We start from the raw sequence: 27,923 nt of genomic DNA on the forward strand, positions 1-27,923 counted from the left end.
TGACAGTTTCGAAAAACAAATTTAAACAAAGCCATGCTAAGAAAAAAAAATACATTAATGGTGATTAACTTTTGGTGGTAGCAGACAGATAATTTAGATTTTCTTTCTTACCTTTCATATATTTTACATATTTCTCACAGAAATATATGTCATCTTTATAGACAGGAAACATACTTTATTGTATTCAACTGTTTTCATAACTGGATTCTCAACTAGATTCTTCAGTTCCCTGAGGGCATTTGTTACCACACAGATCCCCCAACTGGTTTACTCCTGCAGCCTCCAGACCAGGCCGAGGATGTTAATGTACCAGCTCTGGTGAGGCCCTTGAGATACTGAGATACCTTGTTAACAGGCTGCCTTCCCAAGCTTCCTTCGAATCCAAAGCACGTTTTAGAAACATTAAATTTGATCTAAAATCCATTTTTTATCTGTGTATGAGCAATATCACTGCCTATTCTGGGGCAGGAAAGGGGAGCAGAGAGACAAAGAAGGAGGGGAGGGAGAGAGGGAAGAGAGGAGGGAGGGGGAGGGGAAGAGGGAGAGGGAGATGAGTGAGGAGTGAATGGGGCAGGCTAAAAAGGGTTAATTTCCAGCCGCACAGGCCACCTGTTCAGCGTCTGCCACATGGCCTTCATTTCGGAAGGCTCTGAGGCTCACCAGCTCAGGAAAGGGATTTTTGTGTCACAGTGACTAGATACACAAAGACAGGGCCAACGCAAATAAGAAATTCCCGGTCCACAGATAAACATTTCCTAAGCAGCCCAGACAATGAAATGGTTGATAGCCTTTTCCAACAGGACTTTTTTTTTTCTTTTTCTTTTTTGGTAATTATGTTTTTATTGACTTTTCAAAGGAAATGAAAAAGGCTAACATATAATTGACTAAAAGAAACCAAGGTAATAAAGCAAGCCAGAAAATGTCTGGAGGAAATGCATATCTAAGGCACAATGCCTGTAATAGGAAAATCTATTATATTGTGTGGAGATTATGTAATTACCTACGCTTGCTGCTTTGGCTGTGGGCGAGAGCTTGATGCTGTGACGCCCAGTGCTGTGAGGAGGTCCAGGCATTTTTCCAAATGTGTATGTCCTCCTGTATTGTGAAGTCTGAATTTCAAAAGCCCTTAGGAACTCCGAATTCTGACTTTTGCATCAAAGAGCTCAGGAGCAGGTTAGCGGTGTGTGTAGGGTGTGGGGCCATAAGGGGTTCCCTGCAAAGTGTCAAAGGAGTTGTCCTGATGATGTTGTAGAACATATCAATCACTGGATGAACACACACACAACCACGCACGCACGCACGCACGCACATGCATGCGCATGCACCCCTCAGATGATCAGTAGATAGAAGCCCAGCTACAGTGAAGTAGTTAGCAATGTGGCCTTGTATTCACCATAATTATCAGTATGGTTTGATTAGCCCTTCTGGGAGGCTAATCAAAATGGTGAGTAGAGTTCAGAAAAGAGTGCTGAGCTGCAGTATGCCCATACTCTGTAACCCGCTATTGAAGGATTTTTTCCTTTATCAGTCCCCTCCCTCTATGGCCTTGGGCAATTAGGCAGTGATGTTGAAGAGTGTTGTTCCCTTCAGACACTAGGGTAGGAAAAGTTCAGAACTCTAATCCTGATGAAATTAGAAATGGCAAACTGATCTGATCTGTGAGTGAATTATACCTATTGTTTCTGTGACAAAATCACACTCTAAAGTGAGCTTGATAGATTGGAATAAAAGACTGAATATAACAAGATTGTTATCTTAGATACACGTTCGACCCAGCCCTCAGGCTTGGATGTCAGCTGCACAACCCTGAGAAAGATGGGCGGGCAGTAAAGGAGTGGCCTTGTAAAACGGGCCAGGGGGACACAGAGTACCTTGATGACCCCAAGGAATGACTCTTCAGCTGCACACACAGACCAGGAAAAAGCAGCCTGCTTCCTTCTTCTTGGATTAGAGCCCAGCCAGAAGGCAGTCTAAGGGGAGGAAGTGAGCACAGATATTTTCGGTGTGTTATACACATGGACTTCATGCTATGAGACTGATGCTGCTGCCTGGTCCACTATGGAGATGCCTGATTGGACGGAGGGTTATCAAAGCATAGGGGAGAGAACCTTTCTCAGCATGGACCTGCTCTTCTAAGCTCTGCAGACAGCCCATGCCTGCCCGCCATGCTGTAGGTTCAGTAGCCCTTGACAGCCCTGAGCTCTTCAAAGGAAGGGGCCCTGTGCCTGGAGGTGATTATGTATGTCTTGTTTAGGCAAACATTTCCAGTCCCAAGCGGTCAGTCCTAAACATGCATACACATAAGCTACACTAAATGAATATAGTAGGGTGTGTGTGTGTGTGTGTGTGTGTGTGTGTGTGTGTGTGTGTGTGTGTATAATTATCAAAGAAGAGGACTTGAGGCCAAGAAGGAGTAGGAGGGGAGGGGGAAGGGAAGGACAGAGAAAGAGGGTGCATGAAATGCTATCAAAACAGTGTACTCCAATGGAATACTACTCAGCTATCAAAAACAATGACTTTATGAAATTCATAGGCAAATGGATGGAACTGGAAAATATCATCCTGAGTGAGATAACCCAATCACAGAAAAACACACTTGGTATGCACTCACTGATAAGTGGATATTAGCCCAAATGCTCGAATTACCCTAGATGCACAGACCACATGAAACTCAAGAAGGATGACCAAAATGTGGATGCTTTACTCCTTCTTTAAAAGGGGAACAAGAATACCCTTAGGAAGGAAAAGGGAGGCAAAGTTTAGAACAGAGACTGAAGAAACGCCCATTCAGAGCCTGCCCCACATGTAGCCCATACATATACAGCCACCAAACTAGATAAGATGGATGAAGCAAAGAGGTGCAGGCTGACAGGAACTGGATGTTTATCTTTACTGAGAGACACAGCCAGAATATGGCAAATACATAGGTGAATGCCAGCAGCAAACCACTGAACTGAGAACAGGACCCCCGTTGAAGGAATCAGAGAAAGGACTGAAAGAGCTGAAGGGGCTCGAGACCCCATATGAACAACAATGCCAAACAACTAGATCTTCCAGGGACTAAGCCACTACCTAAAGACTATACATGGACTGACCCTGGGCTCCGACCTCATAGGTAGCAATGAACAGCCTAGTAAGAGCACCAGTGGACGGGGAAGCCCTTGGTCCTGCCAAGGCTGAACCCCCAGTGAACGTAATTGTTGGGGGAAGGCGGTAATGGTGGGAGGATGGGGAAGGGAACACCCATAGAGAAGGGGAGGGGGAGGGATTAGGGGGATGTTGGCCTAGAAACCCAGAAAGGGAATAACATTTGAAATGTAAATATGGGGGCTGGGGATTTAGCTCAGTGGTAGAGCGCTTACCTAGGAAGCGCAAGGCCCTGGGTTCGGTCCCCAGCTCAGAAAAAAAGAACCAAAAAAAAAAAAAGTGTACGCACATTTAAAATATAAATAATAAATAAAAATATGCATTTTTCTATTCTTTTCAGAATGTAGTTCTCATCGCTCAGATGCCCTTTAGTGATGGTGTAGCCTTACACAGGGCTCGGCTCTTACTGATCTCCCAGTGTACCCAGTGGTAACCCAAGGAGGGGAACCCTAAATGCGGATGGCCCCAAGGATGTGCCTATATTTCTCCATGAGCAGATGGTTTTATAGGCTTCACTGCTCAAGAAAAAATGAGAAGAGCTATCAGGAATTGTAGTGATTATAAAAACCCTACCTTGTGGGTATAGAGACCACAAACCCCAAATCTGCAGCTATCCCCTGGGTATCCCCCCAACCCCCAGTCCCTCTTAGATTTCTGAGTTGAGGAAATGCCAAGAGAACACCATCCAGGATTGGGAAGGGGGCTGCTGACACCTTCACAGTCCAAGGATGAACAAAGGGTCCTTTTCAGTGACTTTACTTTGTAAAGAATATTCACAGAAAAATTTCTTTACATTTTAAAATGTTTATTTATTCTATTTTATGTGCATGCATGTTTTGTCTGCTTGTATATGTGTATGTCAACTGAGGAGGTCAGAGAGAGCCTGTGCTACTGAGGGCCTTAATTATAAGAAGTCATTGCCTAAGCCTCCATGCATTCCTCTGGTAACTTGATAGCTCCCGACTTTGTGTTTAAGTATTTAATCCTATTTGAGATTAATTTTTTGTACATGGGGAGCCATTTTGAATGTGAGCATCCTCCCGTCCCAGCCTCGCTTACTAAACACACTCTTGTTTCCTCGCTGTTCGTCACTCACACCTCTGTCTTCACGTTGGGCTTTCCTAGATTAATGTGTCTGCCAGCGTTCATGCCAGTGGGACACTCTTGTGACCCCCACAGCTTTGAGACCTAGCAGTATGACCACTGCGGTTCTGTTCTTTTTCAATCCATATTGCTTTGTCTGTTCAGGGTCCATTTTTGTTTTTCTTGTTCTGTAGAGAGAGAGAGAGCGAGAGAGAGAGAGAGAGAGAGAGAGAGAGAGAGAGAGAGAGAGAGAGAGAGAAAGAGAGAGAAAGAGAGGGAGAGAGAGAGAAAAGAAAAGAAAAGAAAAGAAAATGCCATCGGGATCTGTAGCTTGCTGTGGGCAGTGTATCAGTTGCTCCTCTCACTACTGTGGGAAAATACCTGACAGGAGGGAAGAGTTTATTTTGACTTACATTTCGAGGATCCAGTCGATTGTGGCAGCAGGAGTCAAAGGTCACTCAGCAGCCGCAGAAGCAGAGAGATGAATGCTGGGACTCTACTAGATTCAGGCTGGCACCACAGTCCGGTAGAGCAGGGTTGTCCACATCCAGGCTAGGGCTCCTTTCCAACTCCCACAGAGATACCCTGAGAGTGTATGACTCCTAAGTGACTCTGGAGCCTGTCAAGGTGACAGTCAACATTATGGACCTTTTAATAACATTAATTCCTTCCATTCATAAACCTGAAATGCATTTGCATTTATTTCTTTGTCAATTTCTTCATGTGGTTTTCAGCCTACCGTAGGTCTTTTACCTTCTTGGTTAAATCTATTCTTTTTGATAGCTACTATAAAAGCAGTTGTTTTTTATTTATTTTTAGGTGAACTCATGATTGCACATAGAAATGTTGCTGACTTTGCTCTGGGACCTTTAAATCCCCTCTACCCTCCCCCAGGGCAGGCTTTGGCATTTTCAAGGGACACTGAGCCCTACACATACTGGGATGGGTGAGTGCAGGCTGAAGAAAAAAATTTGATAACAGTGAAGGAGAGTTAATAGGGCAGGCATCCAGGAGGGGAAAGATTAACTGTTAGGCTCTTACACTGGAATGTTAACAGCTAAGTTCTAAAGACTTCTATTTTCCCTGCACAGACCTATTTTTAAAGGAATCCCATTACATGCTTCCTGAATGGTCCAGATGCTTCTTGGCCAGCTCACAGGTCTCTAGCTCTGTCCCTCTTTAGAGCAGAGAAAAGAGGCCAGCGAGTGAGCTGGTGCTGCCACCTCGGGTGAGCTGCAAAGATAAACCCCAGGTTATTTAACTGGGAGACAGATCCCCCCCCCACACCTCCTCTCTCTCTCTCTCTCTCTCTCTCTCTCTCCCCTCTCTCTCTCTCTCTCACACACACACACACACACACTCACAAGCACAAGTACAAGCACGTGCACACAGCAGAGAGAATGCATGAATGCACATGTTTTCAAAGTAGAAAGTAGCTACCAGACATTGTGCAGGACAGGAAAGTGAAGAGTTTCTAAACTGACCAATCAAGACGTTTGCTCTGACCTCTGCTGCTCCCCTAACGACCTCTAGCCCAGTGCAATTTCCCGTTCTTAAGCTTTCGTCTCCTCTCTATCCCTCTCTTCTCCTCCATCCCACCTCTCTCTCTCTCCCTCTCTCTCAATAAATAAATAAATAAATAAATAAATAAATAAATAAATAAGTGTAATTTCTATAAAACTAAAGGCAGAAAGACTAACTAATATAATATTCAGTTTGTTTGCTGGCTCTGTGAAACTGGGTCTCGCCCCTTAGCCTAGGCAGGCCAGAACTCTGAGTTCTGGAATTATGGGTGCATGGCACCACATCCAGCATCTCTGTGACAAGTGACATTGTAATCTATAAGGCACATGGCTCCTATAAGTGAGAGATGATGTCTATAGTGTCCAGCACAGAGTATGCACTACAAGATTCCTTGCCTTCCAGGAGGGGGAGAGCAGGGGTCTAAGATCCTATAGCCTGTGGGTCACCCTATGGGCCCGTAAGTTATCCCGTAAGCCCACAGTTATCTTCCAGGTTCACTGTTCGTCTTATATTCTCCATTCGAGTAAGTATTTATTCTCTTTTGTACCTGGCAAAGTTTTTTCTTCTTTCCTCCAAATTGCTTCCAAATTCAACCGAAGCACCTTTTGACTCTCGCTGAGGACGGATTTGACCTCTGGATATAATACTTACATCCAGCACATAACAACATAAAGCAGGTAGGACAAGTGATTAGCACAGATTTGAGGGCCTGGGTTTTTTTTTTTTTAAATGCAGTTTTAGCTAAGCTTTTCCTGCTTGAACAACAAGAAATTTAAAGTTGAAAACCCCAAAATAAGCCAGAAATTACTTCAAGTTTTCAGCACATGGCTGGGCACGTCTGGTGGCAGCATGACATTGAGGACCTAGCAGATGGCATGTTATGATGCCTCACAGAACCTTCTAGAAGAGGAAGGGAGATGAGTTAGGGCACTCCAAAGTAGGAATAAAATGGAACATGAAACCATACAGCAACTGTCCCCTGTCACAAGAGACAAAGCAAAGGTATAGACAGGTAAGACTGCCTACCCAATCTTGCTGGACCAAAGTCCAAGTGCCACCGTTTCCTATCGAATAGCCTTCGACGAGGAGCTAAGAAATGCCATGGTTGACGAAGTGCTATCTATGTCTGTAAGGCTCCTCTCTCTTTTTAATTCTGGTTTACTTTGGTTTGTTTTTGTTCTTTTTCATGTTTTTGGTTTTGTTTGGAGGCAAGGTCTTTCACTGTAGCCCAGGCTGTCTTTGAACTCACAGTTATCCTCCTGCCTCACCCTCCCTACATGCATTCTATTCTCCTTATCCCTTTGGACTTTTGGGAACTGGCTTGATTTCACTCTTCCGGCAGCTCTACTTCTGGGGATGCTCTTCTAATCTCCCCTCCCCACACTTCACACCGGGCTTCAGGTCAGACACTCACCTGTCTCCTCCCCTAGTAGAAGGTAAACTCCTGAGGAGAGGCTAACTCACTCATCTGCCATCTTTGTCTCTGGGTGTCTAGCACAGTTCTTAGAATAACCACTCCAGAGGGCACATTGCCCTAGTGACAGCCATGCTCTAAAGCTGGGGTTAAAGGTAGCCTAGCTTTACTATATCTTACCTTCCTGTCTGAAGGTATATCCATGGAGCAGAACAGGTAAAGTATACCACAGGACCATAAAATAACATAGAATTAATGTTGTGCAGCCCCAAAACACAGTAACCACATGCAGTGTGTCAAATACCCACAACCATTTAGCCCTGCAGACTAGACATGAGCTCCTCCATTTTTGTACATAGTGGAGATAGGCTCTTCCACAAATAAAAGTGCAGCCATGGGCCAGGTATTGCAATGGTATTGCTGTTAGAAGCAGGCACCAGCTATTTAGAAATGTCTTTGAAATGTGGGTTTTTCTGCTTACGCAAGCTGATGCCGGAACTGATAGCTTCAAGCAAACTTGCCGTAGAGGTCCCGCTGAACAATGCCAAGGTGATTTAACTAGAGTTCTATTTGCATAAAAGATTAGGATGGGATTTCTTTTTCTTTGTAGGCAGAGGGAAATGTGCTACTTTAATAATTAAGCCCAAGATCAAATCTGGGTTGACAAATCTAAAACCACACATTTATCAGGAATAGGAAACCATCTCCTCCAACGTTGACCACAGAGCAAACCAGCTACTCAACAAGAACATTCCAGTTCGCTCAAACGGCAAGTAGAAATCAAGGGCACTGGCTTTAAGATGCCTACCTGCGGGCTGGGCCGATGACACAGTGGGGTAGACTGCTTGTTGTACAAGAACCAGAACTTGAGTTTGAATCTCTAGCACCCCTATTTTTTTCTTTATTAACTTGATTATTTCTTATTTACATTTCGATTGTTTCCGGGCCAACATCCCCCTAACCCCTCCCCTTCTATATGGGAGTTCCCCTCCCCATCCTCCCCCCATTACTGCCCTCCCCCCAACAATCACGTTCACTGGGGATTCAGTCTTAGCAGGACCAAGGGCTTCCGCTTCCACTGGTGCTTTTATTAGGCTATTCATTGCTACCTATGAGGTTGGAGCCCAGGGTCAGTCCATGTATAGTCTTTGGATAGTGGCTTCCCTTCAAGCTCTTTCAGTCCTTTCTCTGATTCCTTCAACGGGGGTCCCGTTCTCAGTTCAGTGGTTTGCTGCTGGCATTCGTCTATGTATTTGCTGTACTCTGGCTGTGTCTCCCAGGAGAGATCTACATCTGGTTCATGTCAGCCTGCACTTCTTTGTTTCATTCATCTTGTCTAATTGGGTGGCTGTATATGTATGGGCCACATGTGGGGCAGGCTCTGAATGGGTGTTCCTTCTGCCTCTGTTTTAATCTTTGCCTCCCTATTCCCTGCCAAGGGTATTCTTGTTCCCCTTTTAAAGAAGGAGTGAAACATTCGCATTTTGATCATCCATCTTGAGTTTCATGTGTTCTGTGCATCAGGGCAATTCAAACATTTAGGCTAATAGCCACTTATCAATGAGTGCATACCAAATGTGTTTTTCTGTGATTGGGTTACCTCACTCAGGATGATATTTTCCAGTTCCCTCCATTTGCCTATGAATTTCATGAAGTCATTGTTTTTGATAGCTGAGTAATATTCCATTGTGTAGGTGTACCACATTTTCTGTATCCATTCCTCTGTTGAAGGGCATCTGGGTTCTTTCCAGCTTCTGGATATTATAAATAAGGCTGCTATGAACATAGTGGAGCATGTGTCTTTGTTATATGTAGGGGAATCTTTTGTAGCACCCCTATTTAAAAAAATGCTGTGCATTACAACATATCCCAAAACCACAGTGAAGTGAATCCTAATAGGAGCCAGACAGCCTTGCTCAACTGCTGCGTTTCAGATTCAGCAGGAGAGCCTTTCAAGGGGATATGGTGGAGAGTGATAAAACAAGATACCCAGGGTCCCCACCTGGGCCTCTGCATACCTGCATACACAAGTGCATATAAGTGCATATACCACACATACACAATAAAGTATAAATAAACAGAACCATTTGCCTAGTAGGGTTCACGCGCCCCTGATGGGTTTTGCCAGGTAGGTGATTTTCCTAATTCTTGTGGAGATTGGGCATACATATTTGGACACAAATGGAAGCCACAGAACAGGAGAAAACTCCAGGGGCATAGATACATGATAATGTGTTTCTTCAATGGGAGTGGTAGGACACTTATGGGCTCTCAGGAGGTCACATCTTAGGACTCATCAGGAACGTTTGGCTTTCCAGCTCTGATAAGATATGGAGACCGTGAGGACAGAGCAGCATTCAGTGGGCAGTTCTAGGGGGTAAACTCACTCGAAGATGAGAGCCCAGCACGGCAGAGGCACAGGTATAGAGAAACATCAGACACACTTCAGGAGACCTCTGAGACCCAGGCAGTCACAAGCTGTTGACTCCCAACAGCTGGGAGACTGAAATTCTAATACCACAGTAACTATCTCAATGAAGGTTCCACAACGCCACCAGAAAGATTAGGCTGGACACCGTTCTGTGGAATAGAAACGCCATTCCAAGTGTTACAGGCAATTCTCAAGAGAGCTGTTTGCAGGGCACTTGGGCCTGGTTTCTATGACATCTTGGACTTTGTTGTTGTTTGTTTCTTTGTTTGTTTTGAATTGTTCCTCTGGGTCAGGGTCTCAGCCTTTCCTGACTATCGTTTCTCTTGGATTGTTGACTTGTCCTTTGTCTCTTGTCTTTTGGCGTCTGGTTGGTTTGGTCAACGGGAGGGAGCAGCAGAGGGTGCGAGAAAGGAGAGGTCAGGGCAATTGTCTCCGGGACACTCCTGACAGCCATCTCCCAGTGTCTGCCCACCTGTGGCTCCAGTTCCAGTTCCAGTCCTCAGTTGTCATTAACTCCCCAGTGTGCACCGGCTCTCACTGTTGTGGGTCGTAGAATCCTTCACTCCTACATGTTGGTCAGCCCCTGTCTCTGGCCACCCCTTCAAAAGCACTCATTTTTGTTAAGTTTTCTTCCATTACCTAGTCTGAGTAGGCCACCTTGGGGAAGCGTCTGTCTTATCCATAAGATCACATACAGTGTGATTGCTTCTGTCTGTATAACTAGGAACAACCTTGATTTCTGAAGGAAAGTTGAATTTATGTGAGAAGCACTTATCCTTGTGTCAAACTCATTTCACCTCAGGGGATCTCCACATTCTGCACAGTAACAAATACGAAGTCACTTGTCCTGAGGGCTTCTGACCTTTGAAGTCCTTGGGTCAGGACCTTTCTTTTCTTCCTGCTCTCTGCTCTACATCCTGCAGTGCTACTCTGCTTTATAGACCAGTTTATCTAGAGTGTTTTGTGTCTTAGAACCCTGGCAGTATTGATCTCCTCCCCCTCCTCCTCCCTCTTCCTCTCCCCTCTCCTCTTTTCACTCCACCCTTCTTTGCCTCCCCTGCTCCTCTTCCTCCTCCCTTCTCCTCTTTTTCCTTGGCCTGTTTTTGCTCCAAGTGGTATGTCAAGGAATTTTCTTACACAAAGACATTTTCCCCTAAAAGGAAACCCATTGCTACCTCTTTACAATGACACTCTCTATAATGGCACTCTTAGATGTGTGGAAGAGTCAAGAAGCCATACTTAGTACATTGACTTAGCCCAGCTCACAGACAAGGATCCGTGTTCCTAGGGAAGAGACAAGAGGAACTCCTAACTTAGCTCTCAAGCCAGAGCAGAAACCTCATCACAGACTTTGGTTTGAAAACCAAGACCAAGGACAGGTTTGATTTCTAAAAAAGCATCATTGAGGGTCAGTAGAAGGTGGCTTGAAACCTACTAGTGTGGGAGGTCTGCTGTCAGAACTGGAGCTTCATCTGAGCAGGTGGATTGAGGTGTCATGGCACTGAGGCCATGTCCTCTCAAGCAACTGAGACAAGGTGGTTTGGTAATTTGAACCTGTCCATAGACCACTCAAGATGGAAAGGTCTTCAAAGGTGGTCTAACCTTACTCCTCCACTCCTCCACTCAGACCTGACATTGAAAGATGTGGGTAGCTCCATCATTAAATGTTTGTTGTGGGAACATCTTAGTCCCTAGAGGCCACACAAATGCTTTATCCTTGGAGGCAGAGGTAGACAAATCCCTGGGGTCCCTTGGAGCATAAACCAAGACTCCCAACCTTGCCCTCTGGCCACACACGTACACACACACACACACACACACACACACACACACTATACACACAGACACATACACATAATATACATGCACACTCAACACATATACACATGCACACATATACATATGTACACACACATACACATGGTGAGCAAGACATGGATGGCTTTATATCATCATATTATGTAATTGAAGACTGAGGTAAGAATTAACACTAGCCATGTACTGAATGTAAACCACTAGAGAGTGTGTAAAAAGGAAAAGAAGGCTGTGGTAGTAGTAAACTACCACATAGTTTTAGCATCACTATCAAACACAGGAGAGACAAAACTGACATAAATGTATCTATTCCTTCCAAAGCAGGCAGTCAAAGGGGAACTATAGATGTTAGTAATATTGAAAATGATGAAAACAATTGCATTTGTAGTACTTAGCTTTCCTAAAATACTTCCATAGAAAAGCAAAACTGAGTTGAACATCTCACTTAAAACACAGAAGAATTAGTGTCATGCAGACAGACGACTTGGGCTCTGACATCATGGCTAAGTTTGACTAGCCTGTCATTTCTTGACTTGCCCAGGGGCCACAGAGAAGCTGTGTTGAAACTTGGTGTGGCGGTTAGGAAAGCAACATGTGTGACCATCCCCTTGCCCAGCACCCGCCTCAGTAGAAGCACACAGTGCTAGAAATGCCAGTCATTCCACATTAGGAGAAAGTGGGATCAGTAGTGAACCATATATGATTAATGTATTGGCCAATGACGTTCCAATTTACTCATCAAGTTCTCTCCAAGTGTCAGGGGGACACTTGTACAAATGGCCTACTCATTACTTTTTCCCAACAATTGCCTGAGAGGACATGGTCTTGGTGCAGGCACCTTATTCCACCTGATCAGGCGAAGCAATGACAGCAGCAAACATCAGCTTTCAAATTAGCTTAAGAAAAGGAATTGATGTAGCCATGCATCTAAATAGCTCTGTACCCTGCTTGATCTCTCTGCTTTTACATTAAACCAAGGATAGACTCTTAGCGACCCTAGAATATATATGTACTAATTAATTTCTAACTCAATCACAGATGATTAAATGACAATATTATGCAATTTTATGGAGTCTTTTATATTGGGCAAATCTTCAGACATCACAGCTGACAAACATTCGATGATTAACATGTATAAGTCACCATGACTTTTATTTCTCTATAATTAATCCACTCAACATTAACTAAGAGGCATAAAAACAAACTATGATGCTTTAGGCAACTGAACAGCAAAATAATCATGAGTATTTTAGTTCTGTTCAAATGGAGAGGAGTGGAGAGCTCAGATTTATCATGATCACACCCCTCCGGAGCTATGCTCCTTTATCACACTATTCCTGCCTGCCCTAGACCTGAGTTCCACCTCAGGAGGCAGCTGCAGTTGGCATTCAGAGCTTGAACCCCACAGGGCACTCATGCCAGATCTTCTGATTTGCAGAGGAACTGATAGATGGCTCTCCTTAGGAGCAGGGATGATCCCTGAGAGGAAATAAGCCCATGATTCCAAACACTGTTTTGATCACTAGGACAGTCAGGCTATGGGATAGCGTTCACCAAGGCAGAAATTAAGAAGAGATGGTATAGCCCAGTGGTGGTGACAGATGCCTTTAATCCCATCACTCAGGGGGCAGAGAGGGGCAGAGGGGCAGAGGGGCAGAGGGGCAGAGGGGCAGAGGGGCAGAGGGGCAGAGGGGCAGGGGGCAGAGGGGCAGACGCAGACGCAGACGCAGATGGGTCTCTCTCTGTCCATAGACTTATGAGAGGTAAATAATAGTGTTCTATGTCACCAAGATTTTCTGATCACCAATTACCCATGAACAATTTTCTAAAAAGTAAATCATTTACTACATGGAAGGAAAACCAGAAACTGAACATTAAAGATTGGGTGGTTCTGGATCTTCAGACACCCACCCCTCCACACGCACGCCTCACACCTGAATTTGCCTCCCAGGAATTATCAGAGATAAACGTTCACCCTGAGGAGTTGTCTGAGTGACTGACAGACAGCTATGAAGCCCTGGGACCCTCACTCTTGCATGGCCCGCCTCTGCACTGAGGAGAATGTTAGTGGTTTGCACACAGCCCTTAAACCAGCCACTATGGCTGTCAGGAGAGAGAGCCAAATAAGCCATATGATTTGCTGCTAGGTCAGGGTAATGGCAACTTCATAGGTGAAATGTATCCACCAGAAAGTGAAAAGAACTCAAATTAATCCTTAGACCTAGCACACACCTTAAAGACTATGCCATTGGAAGAAGTGGGCAGAGTAGAGTGAGATCGATGTCCCAGGAACCTGTGAGATGGGGGATTCTTACAGTTTTGCCCTGAGATGCTTTGCTGGTACAGTGCTGTTTATGGGCTATAGGAGTCCTGACCACAATGGTTTTTATGAGTTGAGTGTTGATGGAATCCCACACACCACACTGCAAACACAACTCTCCTTTTTCTCCCCTCCTGTAAGTCCTGCCTTAGACCCCACTCACCTGTTCTGCCCAGTTGCTATGCGCCTGCTTCTTTTAACTGGGGAAGGACAACTGAAAAATTCCTACGCTCACAGGGTTTCCTTCTGAGCACCCATAAACACAAACACACGGTCCAGCAATGCAGGAAGACAGTTTCCCTCAGAATTCAGTGCCTACGGCTAGACGTCTGTGTTTCAGCTGTTCACTCAAAGCTCTGCTTTGATAAAACCGTTCTAATCAGAATTATCTGTTATCACCATGGAGAAAAGTATTCCCTACCAATCTCCCCTGGAATGTGATGGTCAGGTCCTGAGGGGACACTGTCTGTTGAGAAACAGCAATAGCATTTTCACAAAGAAATTGCTACTCTAAATGTACTGCAATCCATTCCTTCCATTTACTGTGGCAAATACCAGTGTGAAAACAATTTGTAATGTAACAGTGTGTGAACAGTGCAATCCAACAGGAAGTGAGTTTGATGATCCTTATGCCACTCATCCACTGGTTGATACCTATAATATGAGTTACGGTTCTGTAAAGGAACAGAGTGGTAGAATGAAATTATATATATATATATGGATAATATTTTATCATATAATATATTATCATATTGGCTCTCATATAATGAATGTATACATTAAAAGGGGATTGTTATAATATAGTCTGGGTAGTTCAACAATGTCTGTCTTCACCAGAGAGATTGAGAATCCAATAGTTGTTCAATTTACAAGGCTAGATTCTTCAGCAGCCCTAGTCTGGTGCTCAAGGCCTGAGGCTTGCTGGAGAGCTGTTGATCTTCAGTCAGTATAGGAAACCTGAAGAGTTTGATTCAAATATTTATGAAGGACTGCCACAGCCAGAGGAAGAGGGGAGGGAGGGATGGAACGAGCAAGAGAGCGAGTGCCAGAGAGAGCCTGAGAGCCAGAGATAAAGGGGTGGGGGATTCCCTTCTATGTCTCGGCTGCTGCCAGACAGTACCCCCTAATTAGGATTTAGAGTGAGTCTTCCTGCTTCAATCATCTGACCTAGGAAATCTCTCACAGGAGTACCCAACAGCTTGCGTTTTAATTGATTCCAGATCCAGTCAACTTGATAATCAAGACGTGTTTGGTCACACGTGTTTGGTCAACATTCCGAGAAGCAGAACTGAGAGACTGAAATATGGTGGCGTTGGAATAATCTCTTGTGCACTGCGTAAAATCATCACCCGTTAAATGAAGAGCTGAACAGCCTATAGCAAGGCAGGAGAGAATGGGTGGAACTTCCGGGAAGAGATAGGAATTCTGGGAAGGAGTCGGATGTGGGGATTTGCGGCTGAGGTGCGGTTGATGTGGTGGAAGTCGCGCGTGTGAAAAGCCTCGGTGTCTTCATTTGGGAACTGGGGAAGACATAGAAAAGCCCAAATGGTTACAGAGTGGGAAGAGAAAAAGAGGAGAGAAGATGATTTGCTATGGGGAATTGGTGTAAGGGACTGGGAAATCTGAAATCTCTAGGCATCCAGGCTGGCTGAAGGTCCAAGGTAGAGCTGATCTTGCCAGCCGATTCTGAAGGCTCTGTAGATTAGCGCCCCCTTCCTCTTTAGGCATTCAGTCTTCCCCTCCCAGGATCTTCAGCTGGTTGAAGTTGGATGAGACCCGTACAGGTTACAGAAACTGATCTATTTTCCAAAATCTACCGAGGTTAAAGAAAGGTATTTGACGAAAACCTTGGTTCAAAGTCTAGACGGGTGATGAAAAATTAATCATGACCAAAACAAACGATAAAAGTGATAAAGTTGAAGGAAGCGTTGCCAGTCTGTATGCCGGATGTTATCTGCCATCCACAGAGATCTGCAGGGACTCGAGAGCAACCAAGGAGCTGCACTCTCTGAAGGGAAGGGGGGAGTCGGATGGAGGCAGCCACTGCTCTCTTCCTCAGCTGATGCTACTGTAGAGCTGCAAGATGCTTCTACGCTGCTTCTGAGTAGCCGCTGGCTACCAAGGTCAAAGCCACAGGGCCAGAAGTGACCGCAGTGGGCCTGGGCAGCTTCCAGTGGTGAAAGCTTCAGGAGAGAACTGTCTTCCTCAAAAGGTGCTACAGCTCTTACATGACAGGAGCTCTCAGACAATCAGTGATGGAGTAATTCTCACATCTTTATTCCTTCTGCACAGGGGCTTATACACATTTTGGGGTGCCTTGGGCGTCTAACAGTAGATGCTTTCTATTGGCTTGGTCTGAGATGATAGGGATGCCTCATCTGCATGTAGAGGGACTTGGGGGGCTACCCCTATGTGACTGATTGTCACAGTCCTCCCTCTCTAAGGGGTGCTGAAGTCACATGGAAGGGCCTGGTCGGGAACAGGTGAAGCACCTACCATCCTCTGGGATGAGATGCCAGGGCTTCTGAACTTACTCAGCCTTACCAAGCTTCCTGGTACTGTCACACAAATCATCATAATGAATGTAATCAGAGCGTGTGTGTGTGTGTGTGTGTGTGTGTGTGTGTGTGTGTGTGTGTTATAAACAACACATTTTCTGGTCACTATATTTTTTACTAAGAATTCCATACATGCTTATAATGTGTTTTGGTCAAATTCACCTCCATTTCTTCCTCTTTAACTCCCCCCAGCCCAACTTCTGTTTTAAACTCACCAAGTCCACCCAGTGCTGTATGTATGTACATGGGTGTAAGTCTGTGTACTAGAACGTGGGTTCTTCTCAGGAATGGCATCTCTGAAGAAACTGTCCTCCCCAAGCATCCATCAATTGCCAAGAGCTCTGTCACCAGAGCTGTGACAGACTCTGTGAGCCTTTGCCCAAGCCATGCTAGGATTTTGCCTGGCTTGCTCCTGTGTGGGACGGATGAGTGAAGTCATACATTCATGTGGTGGTGTTAAGAGAGGAGAAGTGTTCCTGATAGAATCACACGCCAGTCCTAGCCCACTAAGCTAGGAAGAAGTGGAGTGAGTTCATGTGCACAATGGCCCTGCTATGTCCAGAGAACACTGGTTCATTGCAATCATAAACTACCTCTGGCTCTAACAATCTTTCTGACCCTCTTCTGAGATGGTCCTCAAGCCTTGGAGAGAGGAATGTGATAAAGACATCCCATTTAGGGCTGAACACTCCACAGTCTCTTCTCTGTACATTGACCAATTGAGGGTCTCTGTGTTAATCATCTACACCCAAAAGGAGCGTCTCCAATGAGGGCTGAGACATGCACTAATCTATAGATATAAGGACAAGCAGGGTCTTTGGTGGGGGAAGGGTCAGGAGTCAGGGGGCAGTTCAGTATTACATCATCCCTTTTAACATAACACTATGATATTTTTAATTAAAATTATCCAGCTGTCAGTTGAAGTAAACTATAAAAGAAAAACATTGTATTCCTTATAAAGGAAGCAAGCACATATTCTCATGTGGTTTCTTTCTTTCCGCACATTCTACACATCATGACATTGTGATTTAAGTCACAAAGGTGCAAAAATGGAATATGTACTTTGATAGCATCAGAATTCTAGTTTCATTCCTGTTGATGTGATAAATTGCTATAACCAGAAACAACTTGGGGGAAGGAAGTTTTCATTGGCTTAAACTTACAGATCACAGTCTATCTTTGAAGAACAGAAGTGGGAACTGATACAGAATCCATGGAGACCTCTCTCTCTCTCCCTCTCTGTCTCTCACCCATTGGTGCATTCTCATATAACTTTTTTTTTAATATATAGCCTAGGTTCAGTTGCCTAGGGCTGGTGCTGCCCACAGTGGGCTGGGCCCTTTCATATCAATCATCAGTCAAAATACTCTTACAGATATGGCCACAGACCAATCAGATCAAGGCAATACTTTAGTTGAGACTCTATCTTCCTGGGTGACTCAAGGATGTCTCACGTTGACAATAAAAACTAACCAGCACAATCAAGGAAAACTTTTTTTTTTGCCAGAGCACATGGAGAAAGAGCCTTAAATATTTAACATCTTGGATGTTCTTGGTTAAGAGATGGTTCCAACCTGATTTAGTATGTTTTAAGTTTTTAATGACCAGTTTTTCAAATGGTGAGAAATGGTGCTGTTTATTAAAGATAGGGATGTCAGATCTAACTTGTCAGCCAAAAGATAACCTTGTGTCACAACCCGAAGACTTCCTCACTTGCTAGAATTATTCTACCCAGAATCCCCAGCCCCCTCCTCACCTGCTCTGTGACCTTGAATGATGGCTTCAGGTCTGCTCAGCTCCACTTTCCTCCTCTGCACGAAGGAGATGCTAACACGTGCGTCACAGGCTGATGAGTAATCAAGTGGTTCACACAGCTCCCAGTCTGGAATGACTACTGGACATGTGCTAGCTGTCACTGGCTTTATTTTGCTTTCATAAGCTATTAGTTACCTGGATACATAGAAACACAGGAAAAGAAAATAACTTCCAATTCACTAACCACGCCGACAGAACAGAATAAAACCACAATGGCACTCATCGATGAAGATGAGGCCATACCTGAGAGCAGCTAGTAGTGTGTTCTCAGGCCCTGTGTCAGTGCTTGGGACATAACAACATGGTATGCGCAATGATACTGGGCTTCAGTATAGTTAAGAGTAGAAATAATCATTCTTCTGTTTAATTATTCTTTCCAAACTAAGATACTTAGACCTAAGATCTTTTTTTGTTTGTGATGGTCTTTTGGGGGGAGGGGGGTGTCTGTTCATTTGCTTTGGATTGAAGTGGTTAAACTTTTTTCTCATTAATTTATTTATTCACTTTACTTCCAAATTGCAGCTTCCCTCCCTTCTTTTCTCTCAGTCCCACCCTTAGAATTCTTCCCCACCATTACCTTTCCCCTTTGACTCAGAGAAGTGTAAGCCCTGCACCCAACCCTAGGAGATCAAGTCATAGCAGGACCCAGTGCATTCTCTCCCACTGAGGCCCAACCAGGCAGTCTAGCTAGGAGCTGGGGGAATCCGATGACAGGTAACAGAGTCTAAGACAGCCCCCACTCCAGATTGTTAGGGGACCCATAGGAAGACCAAGCTGCACATCTGCTACAAATGTGTACAAGGCCTAGGTCCAAACCCTGCACCCTCTTTGGTCAGTGGTTTAGTCTTTGTGAGCCCCCGTGGTCCTAGGTTAGTTGATTCTGTAGATCTTCTTAATAAGAGGAAAACGACTGATTCTACTGAAGAATACATAAAAGCAATACATATAGAATTATACTGCATTCAGGTCTTCCCCAGCCATTACTCAGAGGGACCAGAAACCTCAACAGAAAGGGAGGAGGAGGGGAAAGTGGAAATGGTGGACAGAAAGAGTACTCTGTGGAAAGAGTACTTCCTCTATGATCAGAGTGCATCATGCACATACTTGAACTGTCATAATGAAACACTATTTTGCAAGATTAATATATGCTAAGAATTTGTTTAAATAAAAAGCCTTTTTCTACTGGCTTAGTTGCTAGGACTGGAGTGTGGTTCAGGTGAGAAGACTTCTCCTGATATCGCAGCTACTAAAGAAGCCATGGACATGCCCTAAGAGGTCACCAGTGACAGACAGCAGGAGCGCCATGATGGCAGAAGGTCATGGGGTTCTCACAGCCGGAACAAAAGATAAAGTGGAAATTCCTGTTTGCTTTGTAGACTCAGTGCAGTTATAACGATGTTTTGCTGGGACGGACAGGTGAAATAATATTTTGCTAAAGCAGATACACGAAAGAATGTTTTGCTGAAGCAGACACAGGTGAAAGGATATTTTGCTGTAGCAGACATATGAAAGGACGTGTGATGTTGGGAAGAAATATAAATATGACCCCAGAGACAGTGGGGAGCTCAAGAGTTCATTCGCTTTGCTCCACCTCGCTGGTCTGTGCTGACTTCACACATGTATTGGCTTGCCTTACATTGAATTGCTAGACTTCGCTTATGGTGACTTCATAGAAACTTTCCAAAGAACTTATTTAAGATTCCTGCAGCTTCATGCTGCTTCTGCGGACTTGGGCCAGTTGACGAGCCTCGAAGTTTCTTCTGGATTGAACTGGCCTTGCTGATTCATGTGTGGTGTTTGCTAGTAGACTGGACTGAGAACAGCAAAGATTGGAATTGCCTCAAAGAACTATTTGTAAACAGGTCCATTTCCCCTGTATCCTAATAACCTTTCTTTTTCACTACCTCTGATGGGTGGTGGGCTAGAGGAGAGGTTGAACCTTATTAAGGTAGGTCATGAAAAGTAAGTATCTACAGAAAAGATGCCAGAATGTTACAGTAAAAGTTAAAAAGGAATGTTTTCTATCAGTTCTCATTAGCCAGATCTGCTCACTCTGGCTGCTATTCTGCCAAATAATATGAAAACCACCCTCTCCCAGCTCTCTCCCTTTTAGCTGCCCTGTCCTCGTGGTCCCCTAGGCGGTAGTTACCACACCATACACACACACACACACACACACACACACACACACACACACACACACACACCTTGTTCTGCAAGTCCTGCGTGTTCTCACTCTGCGCAGGCAACAGGACCAGATCCCCATTCTCCAACTGCCTCTTAGCCATTTCTTTCACACTTTGTTCTCTTTAGCCCAGTAAAATCAAAGCTCCAGAAACTTATAATTTAGTAATTAGATTTATATGTTAAATTCTCAATCTGCAATTCATCCACACAATACATTCACTACCAATTGATAAAGATATAAACAGTCCACCTAGACATGGCAAAATTGACCTAGTCCACCTCAATCTGGATCATCTTGCTCTGTCATCTCCATCCTGATTTCTCTCCTTCCTCCTCTCTTTGCCTCCTTCCTAGACTTTTCCCTGAGCCTACCCTCCCTTGTATTTCAATGATAGGCTTTGCCTTATCCTGGACCTGCCCTGCTGCATAATGACATCATCCTACACCAGAATAGTTCATAGGTTGAGAATGCAGAGCTTCTAGGAAAACCATCACTGCATCCACCTTGTGTGACAGAACCCACAGGAGCCTTTCTAGGCAGAAGTGGGGATTCAGGGCCAAGGAAAGACATCAGAGGTGTTGGGAGCAACATCCATGGTATATTTCCATCTGTTTCACTCAAAGCCCTTGATGCTATTTCAGGTCAGGAGCCCTGATAGACCAAGAAAACAATGACCAGCAAAATTCTGGAGGATATTAGCAGAGGGGAGAGCTGAGCAAATACTGGGATCAGGGGTGTTGGCATCATGTGCAAGAACCACACAGAGAAATCCTTGATGAGACAATGACACGAAAGACAAATGACCGTGCCACCAAAGCTCTTCTTGGTTATGTAAGAGCAATTCTTGTATATTGACCCAAACCTCTATTTCCTGATTTAGTAGAAAATCTGTTTCTACATCCAAACTAGAGAGACTGTTGGTAAAACATTCGGTCTGACTGTTCACTCAGGTCCTCCTGCTTTCCTCCTCTACTGAAATCAAAGCTTGCAGAGGCCAAAGTGAGGTGATGGATAGTGCCTAAAGAACACAGCCAGGACGCCTGTCTGCTGGCTTCTGGGCAAGCCCTGTCCATCTGTTCCTCCTGTGTGTTGTTTTTAGAAGAGAAACTTTATAAGCCTCCCCACGGCAGAGCACAGGGCACAGAGCACAAGTGGTCAGGTTTGCGAGCCTTGGCAGATGGCTCAGGATGGTGGACCAAGGGTCAGAAATGAGTATGAGTCAGACTCTCAGCTCTGGGAGAAGAGGCCTCCCAATTGGATGTGGCTCACCAGTGACACCGCTGGTAGAGCTGGTGCCCTAGTTGTCACATCATATCCTGTGGAGAATTTCCTTGCAGGTGTATTCAGGGGTGGGACTCAATGACTCCTGATTTTGAAAGAGAGATGGGAGTTGGTCCAAAATCAAAAGCCATATGTGAGTTGGAGAAGGCTATGTAACATCCCTCTTTTACATTCGCTCATCTCTGGCCATTTTTCTATATTACCACCTGCCTAGTCACACCTTATTTACACCCAACCCCAAACCAGCTATCCAGAAGGTTCTGTCTGTGTTACAAAATGCCTTCCAGTCCAGCCTCATCTCGGGGAACCTTCCTTCGCTTCAGCACCCAGGAGGCTAGGCCCATGTCCTGTTAAGGACATCCCTTGGTTTGAGGATATTTTTGAAACTGTAGGACCCCTCCCTCCCACCGCACAATCAGGTGCCTCAACCTGGTGTTCAGCCCTTGCACTCTCCTTCTCTGGAGCCGTCTCTTCCCTCACACGTCCATTTGTCCTCTAATAAACTGGACAGCCTCCATACCCAACCCCAAAGGAATGTCCCAAGCCGCATACCCAGCAGGGTCAGGGGTGACTAGACAAAGAGGACAGACTGGTTACAGCTAAGAGGACAGTACCACACTAGAGGAAACACTGCTTGTCGACTTTGTTGCTAGGGTGATCTGTGCCTGTTTGCACTACTTAACAGATGAAGAATCTGGAGCCCAGAGAGGGAGCAATAGCCCTGTGGGTCACACAGTAAATGAGAAACATGAACAAAATTTGATCCCTGGTTTATCAATACCAAATCCACAGGGTCTCAGAACTGCCCATGAGATGGGAGCCACATAAACCCACGGGTTCTTACCCAGGGTGTTTGCTCTTCTGGCATAGGACCAGGTTAGGATTAACATTCAAAAGTCCAGGGATTATCTTAGCTTGAATGGGTCCCTTGCAGAAGCTGTTTCCCAAACTAGGAGCAGAGGGCTGAAGTCTGAGCTGTAAGCAGGAAGCCAGCAGGGATGATGTAATCCCATTCATTAAACCTATTTCCAGAGAAGACACATGATTTTCTGTGTTCTATGTCCTGCCAACTACCGTGGCTCTGGATATCATGAGCATTTGACTGGGTGCATAGTTGGAACTAGGAACCATTTTCCTTTCAGATTTTATGTGTAGGATGACTATTTTACCTGGTTATATGTACTGGCACACGTCTGTACTTTCAGAGGTCAGAAGGGGACATAGGATTCCCCGTAACTGGAGCTACAGATGGTTGGTGCTGGGAACCAAACCCAGGTCCTCTGCAAGAGCAAGTGCTCTTAACAGATGAGCCACTTACAATGAGACATTGTAAAACTCCTGTCAGTTCACTGGATGTTACCATTAAAGAATCTGTACACTGTTGACTTCAACCATAAAGAGGACTTCTTGACTCTCTCATAATTTATGTACCACATGATAGGCATTAGTGCTTAGAAAATGTGCAAGTGAGCTGGTAGGTAAGGTAAGATAAGCCAGATGGACCCCAGGGCCTGGATGGCACTGACAGATACATCCAAGCAGCAGGCAGAAGGACTTAAAGCTGTCAAAATGATTTACAGAAGACAATGTGATGTATGAAATATCCCCTGAAGCTCATGTAGTAAGGGACTGGTCCTAAAGAGAGTGACGTCCAGACGTTTGGAAAGTGTTTGGATTACGGGAGCCTTGACATAAAGTGAAGCCCATTTGTGGACTGGAAGACTGATGAGTTTGGGGAAGAGGCTTTGTTACAAATATATTCTCATTCTATCTATCTATCTATCTATCTATCTATCTATCTATCTATCTATCTATCTATCTATCTATCTATCTATCCATCCATCCATCTATCCATTTATCTTTTTTTCTGTCTGTCTCTATTTGTCTCTCTTTGTCTGTCTGTGTCTCTCTCTGTGTTTCTGTCTCTGTCTCTGTCCATCTCTCTGTCTCCTCTCTCTGTGTCTCTGTCTCTGTCTCTGTCTCTGTCTCTGTCTCTGTCTCTGTCTCTGTCTCTCTCTCTCTGTCTCTCTCTCTCTCTCTCTCTCTCTCTCTCTCTCTCTCTCTCAGGCTAGAGAGATGGCTCAGAGGTTAAGAGCCCTGGTTGCTTTTGCAAATGACCTGAATTTGGCTCCCAGAACCCACCCAGCACAGTTCACAACCATATTTAACTCCAGTTGTAGGGAATTGATGTCCTCTTCTGGTCTCCTCAGCCAGTGCACATGATTCACACGACATAAAGACATACATGTAGGCAAAACACTCACACACATTAGAACATAATTTCTTAGAAATTCTCTTTCTGTGCTTCTTCCCTCCTTCATGGCCACCATGAGAAGAGCAACTCTCCACCATGTCATTCTGCCTCTCCACAAGACCAAAAGTAATGGAGCCACCAAACCATGGGCAGAAACCATGAACAGAAATGAGTCTTTACTCCTTTAAGCCCCCTTTCCTCGGGTATTTTTGTCACAGTCATGAAAAGCTGACTAACACAGAAAGCAAGAGAATGCACATGAAGAACAGCATCCTGTGACACGACCGGAGTAAAACGTTGGACTCCCACCAGCTTTAAAGGGACCACTGCAGGAGCTGGTGGTACGGTGAAGGGTCACCCACCGATGTGGCTGGGCTAGTCAGCAGGCTATCTTAAGTAGCAGAGCCTCTTCCATAGACATTGACAACACATTCAGATGTTGGAAATAACTAAAAGGCTCGATTTGACCTTTGTATGTGTGGCCCCGTGCATGTCCAATCATTGACGGAGAAGCCCATGTGATACAGCTGCTTACTAAGGTGTCAGCTCACCTGTAGCCAGCAAAGTCTGTCCCAGGCCTGTAGGAGGGATTCTCTACAAGAGAATCAAGCCAGAATTGTGGCCTCATTCTGCCCCATGTCTCTACCTTTAAGCTGTGGGTTTTCTCTAAAATACCCCTGAAACAAGAATTTAGTGCCTTCATGGGTAAGTAAAATTAGTTTGCTAAATAAATAACTCACAAAGCAGAAAGAAAGGCTCTGATAAACTGCAATTCATAAAAACGGGCTGCAAAAGACACAGCCAATGGGATGAATTCAAAGTTGGAAGCTGAGAATCACTGCAGACCCCTCTGGGGTTCAATCTCTAGTTTCTTAGGGCAGGAGTAAGTAGAGAGAAGGTTCTGTTGTATTTGTTCTTAAAATGGAACTTCTGGACATTTGTTATGAGTCCCACATCAAGTAATAAAACCAAAAAGAGAAACATTATATGAGGTATACCTAATCACCTTATGCAAACATTATTTCATGCAAGAATTTGTAGTAGGATATTGGATGCCAAACATCATTAGAGAGAGGGAGGGAAGGAGGGGACTTCTGTAAGGTAGGCTATTAAGCTGGTTTGGAATACAAAATAGTGGACCCTGCCACCAAGAACAACAGGAAATAAACCAAACAAACAAACAAAGAAACAAACGAACAAAGCAGGTATGAGCTGAGGTCACTCTGTCCCTAGAGATAGGGACACATATAATAGCATAAGTTCCCCAGACCATGTTCTAGGCATCTTGAATCCCAAACTATTTCCATTTCCAAGGGTCTTCCTTGAAGGTCCTCTCTGGTTTGTATGGAACACTTGACCCAATATATTCTGTCTGAGATATTCCCTTAAATCAGGTGGCACTGATCCAAGCGTAGTCAAATGTCAAGGCTAGGATTATGGTACCTGCTATGGAAAAGTCCACAGTGTATATGGCTATCCTAGGTGGTAGGCAGCATTCTTCCTTGTGATCACAGTACTCACTGGTACTCGAATTCTTGCTAATTTCTTAGAAAGCCCTGGTAAGGATGATGGCCAGGACCATGCACTTGCAGTCCATAGTTGAGTTAATTCACATGTAGCTTCACTGGTCCTTCCTGCCTGCCTTTCTCCTTCCTATTTTGCATTCACAAAATAGATTCCCTTTCCAAAGAAACGCCATACAAGAAATCGTTTTGAGTGGGGAACAATGCCCAACTGCTTTGAAATTAAGCAATAGCTTGCTTATTTTTATTAATAATGACTTTAAAATGAACCCAGAGTCAGGAATAGGACATCTCTTTCATCAAATTAAGAGGGGGCCAGGGAAGTCAGCAATGACAGAACCCCCTTCTTGAGCATCCTCTCCTCTAGGACTGTCCTAACAGTTTTGAGCTCCCAGTCACCAGCACTGGTCCAGAAGCTAGAAATCCGGGCTTCTTGTCTTTCTTCTACCATCCTGTAGCTGTAGCTGCTTAGACGCTGAGGCATTTGCCGTTTCCTTAATTCTCAATGTCTTCTAGCAGCCACTCCTACCAATGTCCTCTGGGGATTTCCCCAGCCTTCCATGGAAGAGACAGGGTGGTAAATGCTTGATTCATCTTTACTATAAACAAACAAACTCAGTGAAGGTTTGTAAGTAGAAAAATGGCATGTTGCTACCTAGTCCAGAAAGTTCCCTTGCCCTAGAGCAAGAAGAGGTTGAAGGTAACGATGTCAGATGTCATAGTCACTGAGGTGGGTAGGAAGAGGCAGAATGAACCTAGTGAGAGGCAGGTTCTGTTAGATCTGACAGCGGTTAAATGTGGACCCTGAGTTCTGTGGAACTATCCAGAATGGCTCTCTAGAAAGAAAACAGGAAGAGCAACGATGTGCCTGATGCATGTCGGGCATTTGCTGCTGTTGTTATTGTTGTTTTTATTTGTTTGCGTTGTTTGTTTGATTACTGGGTGTTTTGATTATTTTCTAAGCAAATGTGTACACAAGCGCTCCTCCCATAGACCAGAATGGGAAGATTCTGGAATCTCCTTCCACGTTCCTTCTCTCCTCCTTTGCCTTTGATTTGGTGTCCAGAACAATGTATTCTCTGTCCTCAAGAAATGCAATGAGCCAGCTTGAAAGCATCAGGAAGTTTATAACAATGGGTCTATCTGCTCTTTTTTGATGGGAGACATTCTAGGCAAAGCCAGCCCTTCTCTTAAAATTGTGAAGAAGTCACTTCAGGGGAAGGGGCAGTCAGCATGGGCTGTATCATGGTGGTTTGTTTTTTTTCATATAATTCACAGAGTTAAGTACTTTGGCCCAGCAGTCTACCTTCAAGGAGTTTGTCTTGTTGATGTCTTTAGCTCATGTGCAGTGATGTTGTTGGTCTATTAATTATGATAACAAAAGACCAAATATGATATACATCAACTAAGTGGTTAAGTGAGCCTTATTTGAATCTATGTCATTGATAGCCAGTTCATGGATTTATTGGCCGCTTGGGAAATCTTTTGACTATGTGAAGCTACTTCCAAATATGCCCGTAGTGTTCTATGTATGAGGTGAGCCATTCCCATAGCCATGATGGCATGTCAACTGCTGCAGTCTTCTGCAGGCAGCCATATTGTCGAGGGTTCACGGAAGCAGCACCGACCCCTGTCATATCCAAGAGATTCTCTTTCACAGAAGTCCTGTTTCTGTGTCCTCTTCCCTGGTATTCTGTCAGCCTTAAGATGTCTCATTTGGGGCTTGCACTCCACGGTCACTCACTCTCTGCATTTTGGCAGTTCTCTGTAATAGCCTCCATCTACTGCAAAAAGAAGCTTCTTTGATGAGGAATAAGAGATATACTTATCCTGGATGTTTTTTCAACCAACCAGACCCTCCAGAGCTCCCAAGGACTAAACTACCAACCAAAGAGTACACATGGAGGGACCCATGGCTCCAGCCGCATATGTAGCAGAGGATGGCATTGTCAGGATCAATGGGAGGAAAGGCCCTTGGTCCTGTGAAGGTTCGATGCCCCAGTGTAGGGGAACGCCAGGACAGGGAGCGGGGAGGAAGTGGGTGGGTGGGTAAGGGAGCACCCTCAATGAGGCAGGGGGAGGGGGAATGGGATAGGGAGGTTTCGGGAGGGGAAACCAGGAAAGGGTATAACATTTGAAATGTAAATTTAAAAAAATATCCAATAAAAGAAAAGAAAAAAGAGATATACTTACCACCAGCATGTGAGAACATGGCTCCTGGAATAGTCCGGACATGGAAAGACAGCCTCATAGCTCCTTGTGTCAAACCCTTTCCGGTGGTATTTCAAATGTATAAATGCTTTAAAGGAAATACAAAGGCTCTGATCTTGAGGGTTGTTTGTAAAAGAAGCTAATAATCAGAATGTTCCTTAGCATAATTACAGTCACTGCAATATTTTCTTGACTTAATTTTGTCCTAGGTATTGACTACACACAAGTGCACCACGGACATACGTCCACATGTCTAACCAACTCACACGTCACTGGCTAGTGTCTAATTTGGTCTTTCAGCAACTTACACATTCAGTTCTCTCCTCTCTTTCCCAACGAGGTTAAGGGATGACTCATCA

At 44.6% G+C, this 27,923-nt stretch overlaps 1 protein-coding gene and 1 long non-coding RNA gene across 1 annotated transcript; one reads left to right on the forward strand and one right to left on the reverse strand.

Moving 5' to 3' along the window:
• The window catches only part of Erich1 (glutamate-rich 1), a gene marked incomplete at its 5' end in the record, with an annotated part of 52,793,804 nt that overhangs the window by 34,987,394 nt on the left and 17,778,487 nt on the right, over positions 1 to 27,923 (forward strand).
• On the reverse strand, positions 804 to 27,848 carry LOC148000595 (uncharacterized). The gene is made up of 5 exons (XR_015639978.1): positions 27,547 to 27,848; positions 18,049 to 18,242; positions 5,324 to 5,463; positions 4,644 to 4,849; positions 804 to 1,970 (listed from the first exon to the last, which is right to left on the reverse strand). It is a non-coding gene; the product is annotated as an uncharacterized LOC148000595 (long non-coding RNA).

The sequence above is a fragment of the Rattus norvegicus genome, chromosome 16 (assembly GCF_021556685.1).
Source record: "Rattus norvegicus strain SHRSP/BbbUtx chromosome 16, alternate assembly SHRSP_T2T, whole genome shotgun sequence".
In the NCBI taxonomy this organism is placed as follows: Eukaryota; Metazoa; Chordata; class Mammalia; order Rodentia; family Muridae; genus Rattus; species Rattus norvegicus.